General features: G+C 38.8%; 1 long non-coding RNA gene across 1 annotated transcript; it reads right to left on the bottom strand.

The window, feature by feature from the left end:
* Window positions 1-9,199: 9,199 nt before the first annotated feature.
* On the bottom strand, window positions 9,200-10,881 carry LOC139717424 (uncharacterized). The gene is made up of 3 exons (XR_011709968.1): window positions 10,754-10,881; window positions 10,319-10,450; window positions 9,200-9,481 (listed from the first exon to the last, which is right to left on the bottom strand). It is a non-coding gene; the product is annotated as an uncharacterized lncRNA (long non-coding RNA).
* Between the last annotated feature and the right edge of the window lie 9,539 nt (window positions 10,882-20,420).

Raw genomic sequence — 20,420 nt, forward strand, 5'->3', positions numbered from 1 at the left:
ATATTTTCGGCCTTGGACTAGAATAATTAATATTCTTCATAATCTGCAGAAGAACGCTTTTTATACCGAGTACATAAATGCAACGATTCCTGTTATTGATGACTTTTGCTAAAATAAATATAGGTCCCCACGTCACCAATGCAGGTATTGTCTGCATCAATTGTTTTTATGCATTTCATTTGGTATTTTCTGCAGCACTAAGCCACATCCCTCAAAAATATATCGTTATTATATATATATATAATATATATATATATATATATACATATATATACGTATATTATTATAAGAAGAATGAGTCTCAAATACGCCATTTCTATATAGATCCAACAAGGTTTTTATTTGTGAATAAAAACCTTCTTTTTGGATCTACCGATGGCGTATTTGAGACTCATTCTTCTTATAACATTCGAAGTCCAACGCGTGGATATCCTCTCGTGATGTCTCCTCCAATCAAGTAAGCTGAAATAAATAGCACAATACCTAATGTTATTGTATGTAGCTTGCCATAACCAGGTGCGTCAGCTCACATACTGGGCGTGCGAAATGTTCTGAAGTGTCAGTAAGTCACACCTGTATCGCTAATGTCACCGAAAAGTGAACATTAGACATTGGATACTAGACATTGACGTCTGTTGAGAATGAGAAGGGCTTTAAGCTGTCTCGAACACTATTGGGTTTTGTGGCAACTTAACGCGCTTATCATTCTCAACCGACGTTGTGATGCTCATTTCACCTGACTTTACCAATGTTGACATCAAGAGAGTTGATATATGTTTTCGGACGGAGATAATTTTGTACAGTAAAATTAGAAATAAAACAGTAAAAAATCCCTGAAGTGCATTTGATTGAAACTAGAAATGTCGCTAAGGCGACTGGTATGCCTCCGCCATAATGCACGATTCTCCTAATAGGTCTATAGTACATGTAGACAATGTGTGATTACATTTTCACAAAATTGGCAAAATATTAAAATGACAAGTTTGTCACTAATGTGTTGAATGTTCACCTTCCTTGACATAGGTTTAATTGGATGAATAGGAGAGCATGTACTTGGGGATTTAAGGACTTTAACTTGACTTTGACACATTTATAAGTTTATGCATTGAGTAATTTTCAAGGTATGGAGAAAAAGTGCAATTTCTATAATGAAAAGTTCATTGTTACCATTTTCATCTGGCCTTTGACCCTAAATTCATAGGATCATCACTGTCAGGCACAACATGCATAAATATGTAGTAAGTTTCAAGATAACTTGAGCCACTTCTAAGATATGGAGGAAAAAGTTAGTTCACACTTTCCCTCGATCTTTGACCTTTTGACCTTTGAGGCAAACAAAAAAAAAAGAAGAAAAAAGATAGCTTCCAGAGTAGGTTATACATGCATACACCAAGTGTAAAAAAAAATAATAATCCTGCTGGCATTGCATAAATATGAGGGAAATAGTAAAATTGTGAAGTGTTGCCCTTGACCTTTGACCCATGAACCCTAAATTCTCTAGATATTCACTGCCAGTCAGTACATGTGTATATATACTATGTTCCATGAAGATACCTTGAACAATTTCCAAGATACAGAGAAAAAAGTAAAGTTTTGATATTTTTACTTGACCTTTTGACTTTTGACCTTTGACCTCATGACCCCAAACTTTCACCAAAGAATCTTAATTGGGCAATACATGTATACACTAAGTTTCAAGAAAATATCTTCAGGCATTGCATAGATATGGTGGAAATAGTGAAATTTTACGCATTTGACCTTGACCTTTTGACCTTTGACCTTGAGCATGTGCACCCAAAAGTTTATAGGCACAACTTCACCCCCTAATACACATACATGCCAAGTTTCATTTGGATACCTCGAAAGGTTTTTTAGTTACGCTGTCCACAAAATTCGGAAGGACGGACGGAAGGACGGACGGACGGACGGACGGACAACCCGAAAACATAATGTCTCCGGCACCACTTCGTGGCGGAGGCATAAAAATAACAGATTTCTGATTTGTTTAAGGTTATTCGTATCAGTGGAAGTCAACGTAGATGTCAGGGGAACCTTTACAACTGTCTGGCCCTGGCACTCGGCCTTTTACATAATGAAAATTGAAACTGGTGTCAGATCATTTTGGCATTTCCTGTTCTTGTAGATTTTGTCTGTGGTACAGTGTATTCAAATGTGTCATGCATGTCAATAACTTATCCATTTATCTTTACTGTCAAGGGCCCTATTCGAATACCGTGGTTGATATCCCATGCAGGAAGCTTTCATCATCATGTTTCATCAATATACAATCATTAGCCATAATATACCGTGCCCGCATTGTGAACTCAAATCTACAGCATCATTCCGAAAGAGGAACTTCACAAGCAATAATTTTGAAGGTGTAATATTGCGCTTGCTGTTATCCCCCATCACCTTTTGAATTCACGACAGAAAAATAGAAAATGAAACAAAAACAGGAAACAGTAAAAAAAATATTTAAAAAAAAACTCCACAACAGACTTAGAAAGGTGTTCATAGCCAAGAAACAAAATTAAATATCTGATCTATAAATATGATGGACATAATTTTTGTATACTTCCACTTCCAATGACAATTCTCAATCGATCACTTCAATCGATCAATTCAAGGACCATGGCTGAAAACAAATCGTGGTAGACTTCATGTACGCCTGTGAATACACTTTGACTTGGAACTTTATGAACGAGCTCAGAAACTCGAAACCTGGCTTTCACACTGGATGGCGTGATGGAACCTGAACATAGGGGCATCAAACACATATCTGGCCAGAGTTCAAAATAAAAAGAGGTTTGAAGAGCTTCCCCTTAAACCAGATACCGTCTTGTGCTTACAGGCATAATTTGATGAGAGTTGCTTTCAAACGTCAGATCCCTAAACACGATATTGCCCATTAACTTCAAATTGTTGCCAATTAGTTTGGTTTGGTTAGGTTTTATTTCTGCCTTTTTCCAAATCACACATAACAAAAGAATACACATATTTAGAAATTAACATTACACAACGCATAAGCCAGCATACTGTCTTACAAATTAATTCAAAGTACATATATACACACACACACTATGAACATGACAGTATTCGATGTATAAGACGTGTAGCATAATATAATTCACAAAAAAAAAATCAGAAGCGAATCGTTGAATTAACAGTTGTAAATCATATAAATAAAAATTGATTATTCATTCAGAGTATGTCATGTCGTTCCAATAAAACGAATTTCAGAAAAGAAAAAAATTAAAACAGGGGGATCATTAATTGATTTTAGAATTAGGCATTTTTAGCTGTTATAATAACAGAAAAGCAGGAGACTGCGATCATAAGCAGCAGCTTGACATGGATCGAGGCCTGGGGTAAAATTCATTTTCGACAATGTTTCAACTAACTGTGCAGTTCACTCGTATCCCACGAGACAAGCATCAGATATACATTTAGTGAACCCTGGTACTGCACTAGCCTATAAATCAATCAGACATAGCGGTCCTGATGTCTGGAATGCGCTACCTCAGCATGTTCGTAACTTACAAAAAATAGTTACTTTCAAAAGGTCGATCATAAATATTCTATCACCAGCTTCACGCTGAACTCCTGGGTACTATTAACTATTAATCTTGCTGTGATCATATATATTTCCCCTGAAATCGACATTTGAATGGGATTTATGAGAAATTTAATCAGTATACATGTAATTTGCTTATAATGACTTGACACCACACATGCATTTCTTCTTTCCCCCCTCATGTTCCTCTCTTTGTAAATACCCCCCCCCCCCAACTCACCATTTAAACTACTTGCAAGCATATAGATTGTGTGCACGGGGGTTGCAACGATTTTCAAGCTTTAAGCTTATGTTGCAATTCCTTTGCGTGTTCGTTACCTTGAATAATGTAATACCCCTTTCCCGCTGAAGAAAATCTTCCCCGGGGGCACCTGGGGGCACCCGGGGAACCCCGCAGTGTGAAAGGTCTCTCGGTTGAAACCTAGGGGAAGCCTAGGTGAAACACCGATGAAATTTTGGGCAATTTTTACCCGAGAAGCGTCCTGGGTAAACACCGATAGTTCAACGGGAAATCACCCGGTGGTTCACCGAGAGCGCCCAGCGTGAAAGGTTGTCTCGGTGAAACACCGGGGAAAATATGCAGATTATGTCAAAGGTCATGTTTTGTTTCTGGTCATGCACACATTTTCAGCTAGCTAGCGCGCACTCGACCTCCCAAGTACAGGGTACTAGTAATTCGTGTTTGTAAACATACACACGACACTACATAGTAGCCGGGTTCACACGTACACCAATTAGCGGGATACAAATCTCGAGATTTGCATCGCGATCGTCATCCCGAGTTTTTCGCACGTGTGGACAGAAAAAACCCGAAAATTAGCGGGATAAGCATCGCGATGCTAATCCCAAGAAATCTTGCGCTGGTTCGCCAATTAGCGGGATAATTGGCCCCGCGCTGGTACGTGTGAACGGTCGGGATTACAATCTCGAGTTTTTACATCCCATCATGCAATGCGCACATCACAACAGCGAGGCCTCTGCGAAGAGGTCCTTCACCTCTTTGGAGCACAACAACAACAGCGCGCGAACCACACCACTGACGCGTAAAAGACAATAGACAAAGGTAAGTGCGCGCAAGCAGTGATAGAGAAGGGCGCTGTGTGACCCAGTTTGCAGGCTTTAGCCATGTCTACACCTATCCAAAAACTTGTAGTTATACTAACTACGAGCGCAAAAATGCGTTCCCCTAACCACGACAAAACTTCGATGCCGTTCACACCTACATGCAGTTAGCAAAACCTCGAGGTAAACATAACTACGATAGAAAATAAGGGGTGCCTAGTTTGCCCATAGGGTTGCGCACTATTGTGGAAAAAACTGAGCGTCGTGGTTAACAAAACTCCGTTCACATCTGTCATAGTATAAGCGCGCTGCCACAGCGCGCTTAAACTACGCGCTTAAACCACGACAGCACCCTAAGAAATCTTGTGGTGTTGTCGTGGTGTCTTCGCCTTAAGGTTTTGTCGTGGTTTTCTAAACTACATGCGTCTACATCTACGCTAACTTGTAGTTTAGTGCCTCGTGGTTTACAAAACCTCGAGGTTTAGAAAACCTTAAGGTAAAGGGACTTAGGTGTGAACCTCACTATAGTTGTTGTCTCTATCGGCAATTAGCGGGATAATTTGGTACGTGTGGACGCTCGCCAAATTAGCGGGATACCGATCGCGATCGCCATCCCGCTAATTTGGTACGTGTGGACGCTCGCCAAAAAACTCGGGATGGCGATCGCGATCGTCATCCCGCTAATTTGCACGTGTAAACCCGGCTAGTATGTCGTTTCGTGTGCAATGTGGCGTTCACAGTGCGACGGCATTGTTTTGCATCGTGCTGTGCATTGTATTGTTTAATTAGCACGCCGTGTATACAAAGCTGATATAGGTTTACAGTGTACTTGATCGATTTGATACTTCCTCCTTCTTCGTCTTCCTCTAGTGTCTAGCTCTTAACTCTTCCATTTAAGTCTGATACAGTCCGCCTCTTGCTTGATTTTTTCGTATTTTGTGCTTTTCTCGTCAAGTGCTGGGTTTACAGTGTGCAGGAGAAATCCGTTGACGTTTTGTGCTGTTGAAATTTGAGGGAATTTTGCAAATGGCTGGAGCGTGGACCAAAGACGAAGAGAGACTGTTACTTCAATTACGTAGCGAGGCAGCAGTGAACGAAGAACTGAGCGGGACGTCGGCTGACGCTGCCGCGTACAAGTCCCTCCTCCGAAAACTTGCCGAACATGGGATCGAAAAAACCAAATCGCAGATGCACAACAAACTCTCTTAATTTCTAGGATTTATTTTTAAGTCCTAAGGATTTATTTTTTTAAGTCCTAGCGGACTGTAAATACAGACAAAACCTTAGGACTTAAAAGTAAGTCTTAGCTAGGATTTAAAAATTTAAGTCTATGTTCGACTTAAATTTCAAGTCTATAGGATTTATTTTTTAAGTCTTATTAGATTACATTTAAATCTTTCTTAGACTTGTTTTTAAAATAAATCCAGCTTGGATTTAAACGACGAAAGACTTATTTTAAGCCTTCCTTGGATTTATTTCAAATAAATCCATCATGGATTTAAACTCAGACTACTGAAAATGACAGCCAATTGATGCACTTTCTTCACATGTAAAGGTCTATTTATTTTAACAAAATCAAACTGATGCATTTTTCACAAACATCGATAAGTTACAAAATATACAGATGATTGTCATACACATGTAGGCTCCAGAAAAAAATGAAATACGACATGATGAAAACAGAGCATATATTGCAATAGTCTCAGATGGTCACATCTTCACATTCATGTTACTGATGCTTCTTTCACTGTGTTCTGTAAACAAGTTACTAGACGACTGGAACCTTCATTGCCAAATAGATTACTTTTTTTCACTTTTTTTTTAAATCTTGCAAGATGACTCCATACGACTCGATTCACTTTCATTTTATGTATTTCTTTCCCTGGTGAGCATCGTTAAGTCGTAAGATGGAAACTATGAACAAATATAAGATTATATAAAAATTCTAATAACTTAAATTTTAGAAATGATGCTGTGTAATAAACAATACAGCCTCCATTAAGTTGACGTTTAGATTTACACGCTTTGTACGTCCCATGCATGCAATTTAAAGAATTATTTGATTTTTTGGAATGATGCATAGTATAAATTTAATCAAGAGGGAAGTAAAGGCCAAAATTAGTGTAATCAAATTAGAAAAGAGAAGAAATTTCCCTACACAGAATGGTGTAAAGACTATGAAAATCAGCTACGAAATAAGGAAGATATGCCTCTTTTCAATTTCACACATTTCCAGAAAACAGATCTTGTCCAGTCTTTATGAACGTCCAAATGAGGGAATTGATGATGTCTTTCCTTCAAAATATTTGTACACTTTTCACCTGCATGTATTTGCATATTCATACGGACTAGTCAAGAAATGTTTTCTGAAAACGTGTTACATTTCCTTATTTCTTACCAGACTTCCCTAATTTTTCCACTATTCCGTAGGGAAAATTTACAATTGAATCCAAACTGTATTACATACAACAATAGGGAGCAAGATCTATGTAAACTCTGAAGTAAATTCACCTTAAAACATTAAGAAGCTCAAATAACAATTAACATTCTAAACTTACTTCTAAAATTCCTTGAATATCGATTGTCTGAAATGGATTTACATAAGTACATTTCCATACTGCATTTTGGTAGACAAAATGTTTGACAAAAGAATATACAAATTCCTGCTTAATCTATTGATATTTAAGAATCCATCTCAACTGATGACAGGGAACCATCTCAAGAGACTGTTCAAGTGAGATGGACCACTAGTTTCTTAATTACTTTGATGTCATATCTCGTAACAAAGCACTATGTTGAAGTGATGCAATCTGAATTTTTAACTAGAATTATCACTCATTGTGATTAATATACCCCCACCCACAATTGAGGGAATTAGCTCAACCAGGATTATTTTTTCTTACTTTTTAATAAAGAAAAAAATTACCATGGCAATGCACTGTTCCACCTCTCAAATCAAGTGCTCAAAAACTGAATGAGCAAGATAAATAAACTGACGATTTCTATGGTTTTTACTAAAAATTGTGTAACCATGGCAACACAATGTTGGACATTAAGAAAAAAATGAAGTTTGCACAACTATAGGCCCTATATCATAGCCGTCATATGTGCCAAATTTCAAGCTAAATGCTAAAAGGGTGAGGGGTTTAGTTGAATTCACATTAGTGTATCATTTTCATGCAAAATATACTGTTACCATGGCAACACATTTTCCACACTGACAAAAGATTTTTTGCACATCTAGGTAATGTAGAGGTAACATGTGCCAAATTTTAAGCCAAAATGCTCTAAACAGAGACAGGAGAATCGAAATGTTTGTATGATTTTCATTGAAAATGCACCGTTACCATGGCAACACATTGTTTAACAATGATGAAATATGAAGTTTGCATATTTCTGAACTACAATGGTTGCATGTGCCAAATTTCAAGCCAAATGCTCAAAGACTGAGGGAGTTACCTGAATCCAAAATATTTTTGTATGATTTTCATTCAAACTATGTTGTTACCATGGCAACACAATGATCAACAATGACGAAAGGTTAAGTTTGCACATGTACGTACCATAGTGGTCAGGTGTGCCAAATTTCAAGCTAAATGCTCAAAGACTGAGGTTGTTACATGAATCCACAATATCTTTGTATGCATTTTAGTGAAAAGATGCTGTTACCATGGCAACGCATTGTTCACCATTGATGAAAGATTAAAGTTTGCACATCTATATGCTAAAGTTGTTGCATGTGTCAAATGTCAAGCCAATTACTCAAAGAGTGAGGGAGTTAACTGAATCCACAATATTTTTGTATGATTTTCATTCAAAATATGCCGTTACCATGGCAACACATTGATCGACACTTACGAAAGAATACGTTTACACATCTACATACCACAGTGGTCTTTTGTGCCAAATTTCTAGCTAAATGCTCGAAGACTAAAGGAAGTTAGCTGAATCCACAATATTTTTGTATGTTTTTTGGTTTAAAAAAAGCTGTTACCATGGCAACGCATTGCTCACCACATTGTTTCCATATCTATATACCATAGTGGTCATGTGTGCCAAATTTCAAGTCAAATGCTCTAAATTTGTTTAAGGTGCCCATCTGCGCTGAATCTATCTTTCCTCGTGGGTTCAAGCACATACTTTGGCTGGAAAACCAAAGTTTATTTCTTTATAAATAGAGAGTTACATATTAAAGTGTTTAGCCACAACGTCATAATGAAAATAGCAACAAATCAGCGCTCAATAAATGTGATGGACAATGGCTTAACAACACTGTGGGAGTGATGAAAATTAGGTAATCGTTGAATAATTACAAAAGTGTTCAGGGGAACTTAAACTTTCTTCTTTCAATTTAAATCAATGCGGATCTGGCATTACTTTTTTTTTCATCATCAACCAGACATAATATACAGAAAACAAGCCAAAGATGAACAATAAATAAATTGAAACTGGACATGTATAAAAACTTGAAATATTGTTTAAATGTTCACGTAGCAATGCAAATGCAAAAGTGAGGTACACACATACATGATAGCACCTCTAAAGGAAACATTCTTGCTTCCGGTCATCTCCAGCCTGGACTTAGTATGGTCTTGTCCAGGATGAGAAAATACTGGATGTACGTCTAGTCACTCCCTTATCTGACTAAGCAGGGCTGGCTGAAGGTGGCATCTTTAGCATCACTGAACTTCGCGCTTCTCGCTCGTGATGTATACGTTTCGCGCGGATCAACTTGGCGTTTCCCGTTTGCTAGGGCTTTCAGGTGGGAGAATCTCCAGATCAGAAGAGGCTTGGGGCTGGGGTTGGAGTCTCTGCATCAGCAATGCCATGAACATTGGTTCCTACCTGAAAAGAGATTAAACATGTATAGCACTACTGATATTTCGAACTAAATTTCACTTGAATCGTTTGAGCAAATGACAAAGGCTACAATTATTATCAAATAAACTTTGCATCACACAGAGGGAAGTTAAGTTCTCAGTGAGAGGGCACTCTGGAGGGAAAAAATATTAAAATATAATTTTACATATTGATCTTAAATACAATGTACTAATAACATATTCATCACATAACTTTTAGTTTGTGATGTACAAGTAAATATTTCTGATATATTTCGAACATATTATTTTAAAACATTTTGTCTCATCTGGTAAACCTCAAAGCCTTGAAAAAAATTCCCAGAAATCAGATTACTTTTTGCCATCATCGGGGTGGGGCCTACTTGATATTTACATGTTCCAGACTCATAAGATATTTGATGTACATATTATTACAAATCAATAGAAGTCAGCATGCATTTTTAATCCGTAATTTAATGAATTTAAAAGAAAACTGTCAAAACACGGTAGATACCCCTACACAATACTCATTGCTGAATGTTCTAAAGTTTGTTTGAGAAGAATCGCTTCAAAAACACTGATATATCAGAGAAGAAAACTTTGCATTTCTCACGACAGCATGAGAAATTCAGATTTTTAAATTCTACCTGTTACTGAGTACATGCAGATTCTACACGAGTCTTGCTTTGTAAGATACGAAGCTCAAATATTCTTCTCTAAACATGAGCTGGTACTTAAAAGCCCAATGAAACATGCATATTGATAATTCTCAAAATTGGAAGCTCAATGATTTGATCATAAACTGATTTCAAGTCTATAAACATTAAGCATATACTGTACTTACAGGCACATAGTCATTCTGCACCATGTACTGCTGGGCATCCCTCGGGAGCACGAGAGGTCCTCTCCCTTTCTTCTACATGGGGATGTTGGGTCTGTGAAGCATCGCTGCAAGTAGTGACATTCCACAAAATTCCTATAGAATGGAACACAATACAATTTTTTTTTTCAACTGTAAGTATTTCACCCATTCTCTTTAACATATTAGATATGACGTATTGTATCAGCTCTGACAATCCCTAACATTCAGTACGTTTTCGACTTATTATCAATATCAGTCTATGAAGAGCAAACTCGTACACATTCACTTTCCTGAAAGGTGTAATAGCAATGAAGCATAAACAAATGAGTAAGTTTTACTCTTACACTTTGGACAGAAATTGTTCCAGTAATTATAATCAATGCCACAAGATCTATGAGGATTGGCGGAAGGACTTACTGTCTCCATCCATGTCTTCACATCTTCTTACGATGTCTTGCAACTAAGGGTGGTTTCGCTTGGCAAGTGCAAGATTCTATTGACGTAAAATGGCCCCCATCTGTTCACCATCTCCTGCACTTTTCTCGGTACAACTGGGCAAAGTCTGCATTGATCTGAAAATAAACACAAAAACTGTGAAATATCAGTGATAAGGAAGTGGAAAATGAAAAACAGAAACGCTTGACAAAAAAAAAGAAGGAAGAAAACAAATATGCTTCGGGGGTATACGGTCGCCATAGCCACATTTCTAGATTTTTATGTAATATTAATTATTTCTTATTGGTCTCGAGGGTTGTATTTCATGCTGGAGGAAAAAATGAGACAGATATCTCTGATTTTTGTTTCAGATGTTATCGTTAAAATCAATTTTTAGAAATACCAGGGATGTCTTGCATATCTAAACACCAAGAAGGGATAGTCCTGACAGAGTACTCCTTGGAGTACAAATTATACAAATAACACATAATTTGCATTCCCTTTATCTTAAAAAATATTAAAAGTAAAAAATAAAAAAAAGGCCTCATATATTGTAAAACTTCACTACATTCTCTCACTGGTGTATGTGATGCTTAATGCATACATCTCAGCCAGAAGTGTAGATCTGTAGAATTTTTAAGTCTAGATCCTTCTACTCAAACACAGATCACCACATTGATTATGCTACAAAGAGAAAGACTGGAGTAGAATACCTTTATCCAGGTGCAAAATCTTGTTCCATTGCACGAGTTAATCCCATACATTATTTGTTTCATACAACGCCTTCAACAATAACACTAACAGACTTACTAGTTCAAGAAAGAGTCTTGAATTCAGTGCAGAAATGGCAACCATAAGGCCTAGGTGTCCAGGCCTACTACTGAGTGGTAGTAATAATAGTAGAAGTATTTTCATGGAATGCAAATCAGTAGCACATTCACAATACATACACATGTACGCAGCCGAGTGCAAGTAGCATTGAAGTTGATTATTCCAGTAAAATGAGTGACATGATGCACGCTTGATAGTAAGAGTGTTGAGTGCACACGCCAAAGGTAATTGTTTATTGTGACATCAGACTCAGTAGACCTAGTCATGCAATGGAACAGAAACTGTTTATTAATTGTAGACCCCCTATTTCAATATGGGAGTCAATGGAAATTGGTGATGTCAGCCAATATGGCCCATGCGATAGAAGTTTTTACAGTTCAGAGCTTGACGCCACTGCACTGGCATTGCAACATTGGCGCCCTAAACCCTGGGGCGCTCATCACACAGGGGGCTTCGTGTTTGGGCTGGTCGCAGTTCTATTGTAGCGCCCATAGGGTCTACGTACTATTGGTGGCCTAAACCAGGGAGCACCTCCCTGCCTAAACACAACGTTAAAAATAAAACCCATCTAACACTACGTAACAGCATATGCCCTACATTTTATCACAGCATAGTGGGGCATGATAAGGCCTAGAACTGTGCCTTTCTACGTAGAAATTGATAAATTAAACCTTACAAGAGTGTAGGAAGGGGTGAACTGACACTAGCTTGTTACTGTTACTCAGTGTTAGACGACAGTTAGGCCTACGCTACAGTAGCCTGTGTTATGCCCATACCCATAGCTTTACCTTTCAGTCAAGACACCAACATCGTAAATCATTAGGTAGAATGGGCGCTTTATAAGAGTCCCTGTATTATTACACTTGTACCTGCAGTTTCACCGAAATAGAGCCCCCACAATACTAGTATAACGTTAGCCTACATGTAACTTGTTACAATGTTTGGATAGACACATTAGCCATGAACAGCTAACGTTAGCACTGGCGCTTCAGGGATGGACAGCGCTGTATACAGCGGCAAGGCTCAAACTCGCCAAAAATGTAGGGCGGTTAGAGCACATCTTAACATCTTTTATCTTTGGTAACTGAGTCCCAGAGTTATCAAACACATTCTTAAGCATTCATACAGTAATATGCTCACCTTTAAGCAACTTGGTCAAGCTTCCGTCAGATCATGCCCTCAAAAAACTCCGGCCTGCATGACTTCTGCCTTCAAGACCAACTCAACTGTTCGAGTCAATAGCGTTTGTTTGCAAATGGTCGATAGGTACAAGTACTATAGTACATGTGCAATGTACATATTGTGCACTGAATGTGTGTGTATTATGACTACGCTATCTAGCATCGCATGAAGCAAAGTGACGGCCAGCGCCAATTCCGGTTTTAGGCGGTTCAAGATAGCGCATGACGTCATTTACAAGTCATCTGATTGGCTGAAAGTTTAAGTCCTTGTTAGATTTAGATTGCGAACAGCTTCGACACTCAACTTTTAATCGAAGCCACCTAAAATAAGTCTTAAAGACTTAAAATATTTTAAGTCGTAAGAAAGATTTAAAATTTAAGTCCTAGAAATTAAGAGAGAACTCAAGTACATAAGATCACCCACGTTGCGAGCAGAAAACCCGTCTAGGGGAAAGTTTCACCGAGAGCAGTGTGAAACGACAGCACTGAAACTTTCACCCAGAGGTTCCCCGGTGAATTCACCGGGGAACCTCTCGGTGGTTCACCGAGACGGGCAGCGGGAAAGGGGTATTAGAGTTGTATACTATTTCTGTAACTGCTTCTTATCAATGTATACTTATCGTATATATTATCGTTTATATTCTGTCTTGGCTATATGAGATGTACTTGCATACATTTTGTATGCACTCCTATTTTGTGAACATGCATGAAATCTTCAATGAATAAATAAATAAATGAATAAATAAATAAATAAATAAATAAAATCAATTTACATAACTGTATGACGGACGTGTCTACAAAATAGAATCAGTAATCAAATCTAAAATATCGTAGTCATTTGTGAGGTCAAAAATAATGGGAACATTAAAAAAAAAGTTATCGTTTGTTTTCAGTAGGAATTCTTTTCGAATGGCGTGGATATTATCTCTGTAACATCAGACCTGTTTTTTTTTTAATTGTTTCGCACACTTCACTTGAACATCGTTTCCTGTCTGACCACTCCCACTTCCAAAAAAAAAATAAATAAATAAACAAATAAAAATACAGCACTGATCGTTCTGGAGTGAGAGCACTAACTTATGATATACATGTCTGAATCTGCATTTTTTTTAAACTGTCTGTTCAAGTAAAAAAAAAAAAAAGTAGCAGAAATCAAAGTGATAAGGGCACAACATAAACCCCCAACAGGTGTCTATAGTTTTAAGTAAATGTATTATTAGCCCCATCCGCATTCCCTTCCCGAGCTCCACTTCCTGGACGACACACATACAAGGCCATCTCTTATCTACAGCTCACGCATCAAGGTTGCTCCAGCACCCAGAAGCAGGGATACAGCAATCATCAGTGATTTATCCCTATGCTGAACTTTTGGATGTGTCCAAGAGAAACCAAGTAAAACTGAAGCAGTGGTTCTACTTTGCCGAGAGATATCCACAGGTGCTTGGAGATGAGGAAAGTGAGACCATAGAAGAATAATTCTGCAGGTTTCAGGTTGATTCTTTTGAGGAGATGTTAAAGCAAGAGATGCGAGTAGATCAAGTATGGAATGAAATTTCCCTACTGAGGTTACCTGCAAGTGGTGGTGTAAGGCATCCTGCTCTATAGTCAAGCTAGCAAAGACTGTACATGTATTTGTCAGGTTCTGTATCACAGCAATGCTGACTGCAGAGGATTTTTAGTTTGGTAAGCAAGAACAAAACTGAGTTCCGTTCATGCCTATCTACAAAAGTCCACCAAGGGAACTTGATGACACGAAGAATTAAATGAGTATGGTGGCTACTGCAACACCCTGCTATACAAAGACCCATTCGACAGCTCCTCTGAAGCAGGCCAAATAAGCTCCGTCAACTGGCCTCAAATCATGGACTATGAACTCGTGTAATCCTTGTTCTTGGTAAGATTGTTCTTACATCATTAATGTAGTTCATGTACATGAATGCACAATAGCAAAATAATGCTGACATGGAATAACAGATGTAACACCCTGTAGTGTTCGAGCCTGGATTTTGCTTGCACACCGTGTATTGAGATAAGCTCGAACCACAGGGACTCCCTTCAACCGCAGGGTGCTCCTTAACTTTACCTCTCCTTTATTGCCCAAGTTGCTGTACGTTATATACATGAATACTTTCCCCTCTCTCTGTAGGTATTTAGTGTTTTGACTATGCAAACACCCCCTAAAACAAAGGGGTACATGTACACTCAGCAAAAAAAAGAAAAGAAAGTAAACACTTTTTCCAGTTAATATTTTTCATAGAAGCTTTAGATAAAAATCAATGTGTCATCTTCCATATCAAAGATTATATAATTGGCTATCAACCTGGTAGGTTTATACAAAGGGAGATTTTACGCATGAGTGTACACATTCGTTTTTGTCCTTCAAGGCAGAAAAGTAAAAACTGCAGGATTGAACATATTGAAATTCATTTGCAAATGCCTTCCAAGATAGCAATGATAACAAAAGATCAATTTAACGCAATGAGAGACATGAATGAAACAGCAGAAATAAATTTCCGTTCTCTTGTTTCCCTTTGTATTCAAAACAAATAAATAGTGGGGAAACTGAAGGTGGAACATAAGCATTTTCCATCATTTCAAACTTTAAATGACATAGGGAATAAGCCGTAAAGGTGATAAAATCAACAGAATTTCTTCATTTTATCTTTTACTTAAGGAATTTAATAATGCATAAGACACATTCAAGATCTAAATATTATTTAAAATTTTCTTAATTTGGAATAACGTTTCAAGTTTAACTTTCTTTGTTACCATAATTTTTCTCTTATGTCTTTTGACTGCAGATTTGACAGAAGATTCTTCATTTTCCTCCATTATTTTTTGCCTTTCTTTATCTTTGGAGGGTTACAGAGACATTATTGAGATCATAGGTTCATTTTTGCAAATTAATTTGAATTTCTATTGTGTTAAATTTGTCTTTTGTTCCCATTATTATATTGAAGAGGAAATACGCTTGAATAACAACATGTCCATTTTCCAACTTTTACTTTTGTGTCTTGGAAGAGAAAAACGAATGTGTTCACTCATACGTAAAGTTAACGTTTTCATTGACCTACTAGGTTGATAGCTAATTATTACCTTTAACATGGTATATAAAACACAATTTTTAGCCAGATAGTCTATGAGAAAGATAAACTTGAAAAAGTGTTTACTTTCTTTTTTTGCTGAGTGTATTTAATTTGGAATAAGGTTTCAAATTTAACTTTTTTTGTTACCATATTTTTTCTCTTATGTCTTTTGACTGCAGATTTGACAGGAAGATTCTTCATTTTCCTCCATTATTTTTTGCCTTTCTTTATCTTTGGAGTGTTACAGAGACATTATTGAGATCATAGGTTCATTTTTGCAAATTAATTTGCATTTCTATTGTGTTAAATTTGTCTTTTGTTCCCATTATTATATTGAAGAGGAAATACGCTTGAACAACAACATGTCCATTTTGCAATTTTTACTTTTGTGTCTTGGAAGAGGAAAACGAATGTGTTCACTCATGCGTAAAGTTAACATTTTTAATTGACCTACTAGGTTGATAGCTAATTATATTACCTTTAACATAGTATATAAAACACAATTTTTAGCCAGATAGTCTATGAGAAAGATAAACTTGAAAAAGTGTTTACTTTCTTTTTTTGCTGAGTGTATTTTATGCAGTGAACTACAGAGCCACACTCTCTTTCCCTCTGCAAGAGAAAGGACGTGTGGTGGCTCCTTCATAGGTGAGAGCACAATATTCTTTATGCCAATGCCTACTGTACTATAGTGTATTTAACCTATGCATGGAGGAGTAATTGAGATTGACTAGTTATGTTCTGCAATGTTTACCTATTCTATACAGTGGAAGGGTTATCTTTCAGTATAGTATTTCCTTGCATTTGAAAGGAGGTTATGCTACTTAGAAAGTGTCATGAAAACTATTTGTTTATTGTTTGTCTTGCATTTGATCAACTATTATCTTACGACGGTCTGATTTTAGACATCATTGGTATAATTAAACAAAGTTATATCGGGTTAACAGAGACTCAGTTGCAAGTAGAGCGATATAAATGCTAGCTAGGAAACTTTGCATTTACTCTCCGATGAAGTTTTACTAATGTTTGCATGAACTCCGTGCTGCCGGTATATGTAGTTCCATAGGAAAGTTATATCGGGTTAACAGAGACTCAGTTGCAAGTAGAGCGATATAAATGCTAGCTAGGAAACTTTGCATTTACTCTCCGATGAAGTTTTACTAATGTTTGCATGAACTCCGTGCTGCCGGTATATGTAGTTCCATAGGGATCGAATATATATCAACTTCGTCATACTTTGATAACATGAATAAAAACAGTACAAGCTCCTCATTGTATATATCACTTTTGTGCATGCTCTGAGTGAAACCATTAACTTGCCACTTCATGTAAAGCACTGGTTTGGACGAGGTATACAGATGTATTTTGAATATGATGAAATGATCAACCAATTGATTCCGGCCATTCAAATTAGAGTATTGCTCAGGTCAAGTGGGGACCCATAGCTCCCCAGTACAAGGCCAAGATAACGCACGAGTTGGAGAAGAGGAGAGAGGTGTTCTCATTGCATGAGTGGGATGTTGGGTTGACCGACCAAGCTCACCACGAGATTAACTTGACCAATGACACCCTATTCAGGCAGAGAGCGAGGAGAGTCTCCCCAGCAGACCTGAAAGATCTTCGAGATCATATCCAACAACTTCTGGATAACAAAATCATCACACACTCCAAGAGCCAGTTTGCTTCACCCATAGTTATGGTGCAGAAGAAGTCAGGGGCCTTGCGATTGTGTGTTGATTATCGAGAACTCAACAAACGGACCAAGACAGACCAATATGCCGTGCCACTGATCCAATACGCCCTTGACTACCTGAGCTCTTGGTTTTCAGAGCTGGATTTGAAGTCGGGTTTCTACCAAATCCCGATGAAAGACACCGACAAAGAGAAATCCGCCTTCATTTGTCCCACTGGCTTCTACGAGTTCAAGAGAATGCCTCAAGGTGTAAAGGGGGCACCTGTTACTTTCCAGAGGCTTATGGAACAGTGTATGACCGGAATCAACCCGACTGAGACCATCACTTACATGGACGATGTCGTCGTATTCGGCAAGACACTGGAAGAGATGACCACTCGCCTCATGAGGGTGTTAGACAGATTCATCTCTTACGGCCTCAAAGTCTCGCCCGAGAAATGTCAACTTTTCTGCACCTTTGTGAAGTATCTGGCCACATCGTGTCAGAGAAGGGTGTCCAGACAGATCCCAGCAAGACAGCAGCTTTGAAAGACTGGCCAATCCCAACCCCAGTGAAAGAACTGCGCTCCTTTCTTGGATTCTCCGGCTACTACCGCAGGTTCGTGAAGGGATATTCCAAGATCGCCCACCCGCTACACGAGCTGACTGCAGGCGCAATGCAAAAGGGGCATAAGGAAGCCGGAAGATCCAAACCATCAGCGCCCATACGAGATGGAGGACCCAAGAGTGCACTAGTGCCTTCGAACACCTGAAGGAAGCCCTAACTACTGCACCGGTACTGGTATTTGCGGACTTGAAGAAGCCATTTGTCCTTCAGCTGGATGCAAGTCGAGAAGGGCTAGGTGCAGTTCTGTGCCAGGATCATGATGGACATCTGCGCCCAATAGCATATGCCAGCCGAGATCTCTCGAAGTCGGAACACAACTACCCAGCTCACAAGTTGGAGTTCCTTGCACTGAAATGGGCAGTTGCAGAACGCTTCAAAGACTACCTGTACCTCGCCAAGAACACGATGGTATTCACGGATAATAACCCCCTGACATACGTTCTCAGTAAAGCCAGACTGGACGCGACAAGCCACAGATGGGTGTCAGACCTTGGCAACTACAACATCTCTATCCACTACCGACCGGGCAGATCAAATGCAAATGCGGACGCATTATCCTGCCTACCCGAGAGTACTGGCGAAGACTCAACAGATCTCACCTTTCTTGAGGCTAGATTGAAGAATGATGAGGATGAGCCAACAAAAATCATTGGGCATGACACCAAAAAGCCGGTCTTCATGTCAGTGTCTGCCATCCAAGACCCAAACCATGACAAAATAATTCCTGAGCCCCTCATTACATGTCTTTCTATGAGCTCAGAGGCTGTCCCGGAGGACTTTGAGTTTCCAAAGACCACTGCAATGCTGGACCAGGTAAACTGGAAAGATGCCCAAGATGTGGACCCAGCAATCAGGTCAGCAATATCTTGGGTAAGAATGGGACAAAGACCAAATCGATGTGTCCCCAAGACGGCAGAGGAACGGATCTTGGCTCGGGAGTTCTCAAAGTTGAAACTCATGCAGGGTGTATATTTAATCAGGCAGAAGGGTCTATCTGCACATGCATCCTTTGCCAGATTAAATGATAGGGAAGATGTCTTCATTAGATCAGGCAGACGGGTCTACCTTTTCAATATCCTTCAGGATGCATTGCACAAACATGGCTTCACAGGCCGACAAATCCTGAACTTGGACGAGACTGGGGTCACAGCGTAGGTCCCAAAGAAGTTGCAGTTAAAGGTGCAAAAAGCAAGTAGGACAGGCGACTTCACAGGATAGAGGAAACCTTGTTACCGTCTGTGCAGTGATATCCGCGGCTGGCCAAGCAGTACTTCCTGTCTTCATCTTTCCCAGAAAACGAATAAGGGATCAATGATAGTAGGAGCACCAGAAGGATCACTAGGCATGGCAAATGCATCCGGACTGATTAATCGCAGAGCTGCGATTAATCGCAACAATTTATGAAACGGGACGCATATAGCCCTCCAAGCCTAACGTTACAGTCTAGTCTATAGTCTAAAGTGACAGTCCACCTAATATAGTTAGGATCTATTTCTAACAGTCCTAGTAGTGGTTCTACATTGTCGAGAGATATCCCCAGTTGTATGGAGATGAGGAAAGAGAGGCCATAAAAGAGGAATTATGCAGGTTCTAGGACAGCTGCTTCCTAAACCATCTCTACCAAGAACCTCGGAGTACCTCTTGGATTAACACTTGCAATTATCAGCCATAACTCATCATTCATATCAAAATGACACACAATTCAAAGTCGGTGTAAACACCATACAATTATTTAAAATTTGAATGATTATTGATTTTTTTTCAGCTGTATTTTCAAGGTTACTGTCATGGTAGACAAATAAATGAATACCAGATTCTCTATATACTCATTACACACTACTATTACTGCAAATATAAACAAAGGACGAAGGGCGTTACACCAAAACTGCACAGGAAATGGCAAGGACCCTTCCTCACCAGACACAAGCTCTCTGTGGTGACCTTCCGAATTTAGAAGGAACGGAACGGTAAAAAGATGGTAGTCCATGCAGACAAATTGAAGCCATATCAGGGGGAGACCATCCCCTCCTCATTGGAACCATCAGCCAGATATACGGAAAATACGGAGGATCTTGGAATTGGGAGCAGCCCTGCACTTCGATCTGTCAGACCAGAAAGGGAGGTAACTGCGGATAATGTACATGTAGAGTCCAAGGAAAGCCAGGAGCCAGTACAGGACACCCAATACGGAGCAAATACCCCCCCAAAATGGCCACAGTGTCCTCAATTGCATTATGATTATAGTAAGGAA

Source organism: Diadema antillarum, unplaced genomic scaffold, assembly GCF_040938485.1.
Source record: "Diadema antillarum isolate AM-2024a unplaced genomic scaffold, OU_Dant_1.0 scf00000075, whole genome shotgun sequence".
NCBI lineage: Eukaryota > Metazoa > Echinodermata > Echinoidea > Diadematoida > Diadematidae > Diadema > Diadema antillarum.